Genomic DNA, 2,360 nt, shown 5'->3' on the forward strand with positions numbered 1-2,360 from the left:
TGTTTGATCATAGAAATAAGAACAGTAAAAGAAGAGGCTGGCAAGGTGGCTTAGTGGACAAAAGCACACACTGTGCAAGCCTGACCTGAGGAGAGCATGAACTCTGGGCTCACCCTTGGTTCAAACACAGGTCAAGCCCCTCTGCAGCTGTGTCTGTTTGTGAGACAGTTCCTTCCTCTCTCTCTGAGTCTCCTTTCAGCTAAGTGAGGACTTTTGAACAGGCTTCAAATGAGTTATGTGTGCACGAGTACACACATGCACACACGCACACACACACACATACACATACATGCACTCCTTAGCACTCCATACCTTTATAATATATATATATATATATATGCATGTATGTATAATTGTATGATTTTCTTTGTTAAAAATCAAAGCTTTAGCTTCTAAAGCTTTAGCAACATGGTCCTTTACAACAGGCATTTCAAGACTTGACAGTCACCAGGAAGTCTTCCTCAAAACATGGGTTCCTGCTGTGCATCCTTCCTAAGTTTGGAGAATGGACCTTTGTCCAGACTGTACTACTTCAGCACCCTGCAGAACCTTGGCAGGCACACAGACAATTCTGGCTTTGTCCATTTAGAACATGGTGTGCTGAGGGATTCACCACATTCTCTGTCACAGAGTAATTTTGTCTGAATAGAAACATTCCATCCAGGAGGGAAGCTTGGTAAGATTCAGAAGTCTAAAGGTGGTGGTGATGGGAGGGCTTATTAAGACCCAGAAAACTCACAAGCCTCAGGAAGTCCCTGAAACCTACTAGATGTATAAGGCCCCTTGCTCCGCAAAGTTATCTAAGCAGTAAGTTCTGTTGAGAAGTTCTGACCTGCCAAACTACCTTTAAAAATCAGGCAGAGGGCTCCAGGGTTCCAGTATCTGGGTTGTAACCTGTGCTAGGCTGGGATACAGTTGACTTTGAGATATCCAGTTTCCTGTAAGTAACCCCTCATCCATAATCCTGTAAATAACCCTAAAAACCTGAGATTCACCAAGTTGGATTTAGATTGTATTGTTTCTTTGGTCTATGGTAAGTTCCTGGTCTCCGGTAAGTAGACATCTGTTCATGTCTCCAAAGAAAATAGTTCACATAACATCTCCTCCTTTGTTGCTGAGTAAAACCAGTTAACAGATATTACGCCTCCATATAGCAGGCCATTGTCTTAGTCACTCTTCTATTGCTGCGAAGAGACACCATGACTAAGGCAACTCTTATAAAAGAAAGCATTAACTGTAGGCTTACTTACAGTTTTAGAGAGTTAGTGTATGATTGTCATGACAGGAAACAGACAAGCATGGAGCTGGAGTAGTAGCTGAGAGCTAAGCATCTTGATTCACAGGGAGAGAGAGAGAGAAAGAGAGGGAGGGAGGGAGAGAGAGAGAGAGAGAGAGAGAGAGAGAGAGAGAGAGAGAGAGAGAACGAGCATACCTATTCTGGCAGGTGTCTTGTTTTTTTCCTTGTTTGTCCCAGAACCTACTAGATGGTACTGTCCAGATTCAGAATAGGTTTCCTCTTAGTTCTTTGTTTCTCACAGACAGACACAACCAGAAATGTGTCTTACTAACATCCTCAGCATCTTCCCACTAAGTCTACTATCAAGATGAACTGTCACACACAGCCACTGCCAAAAGGAGGGCCCAGAAACCACCCCAGCTTCTCCTTGCTTCACACTTTCTAACCTCTTGTCATTAGTCCCTTTGATGGTCTTCCTGCACACACCAGAAGCCTACTGCTGCCAGGGAGCCTGGGAATGCAGTTCCCTTTGGGGCAGAGCAGACAAGGAAAGGGCAGCTGTCTGATAGGTAGAGGCTCCAGCTTTCCCATCACAATTGTGTAAGTTGAGCTATAAAGAGTGAACACGAGGCTGGAAGTGTCCAACACGCACCAGGCTCTGGATTTGATCTCCAGCACTGAAAGCAAAGTTATTGAGTGACTTGAAGAGAGGGTCTCTGAAGTAAGAGGCCCTTTTCTGGCCTCTGCAGGCACCAGGCATGTATGTGGGGCACAGACACATATGCAGGCAAAAAATCCACACATATAACTTTTTAAAAAATTAAATGAGAAAACTGAGGCCAAGGTGGCTAAGGCAAACACCACCCCAGCATGACTGCCAGGACACATCATGGAGCCCAGTGTCTTGCTAGCATCCCATGCGGTCTATCCTCTGTGGGTACCCATCAGTCTCAAAGCAAATGGCAAATATGACCTTTTCCAAATGCATACAAGCCTTAATGTAAATCATAAAGAACAATGAACTGAATAAAGGAGCACTTATTGGATTGGAACGAAACAGACTTTAATTAGCCTAATTGCTTTTAACTCCTACTAAGTGCTTAAAAGCTGAACAGAAATGTCT

The sequence above is a fragment of the Grammomys surdaster genome, unplaced genomic scaffold (assembly GCF_004785775.1).
Source record: "Grammomys surdaster isolate TR1022 unplaced genomic scaffold, NIH_TR_1.0 126248, whole genome shotgun sequence".
Taxonomy (NCBI): domain Eukaryota; kingdom Metazoa; phylum Chordata; class Mammalia; order Rodentia; family Muridae; genus Grammomys; species Grammomys surdaster.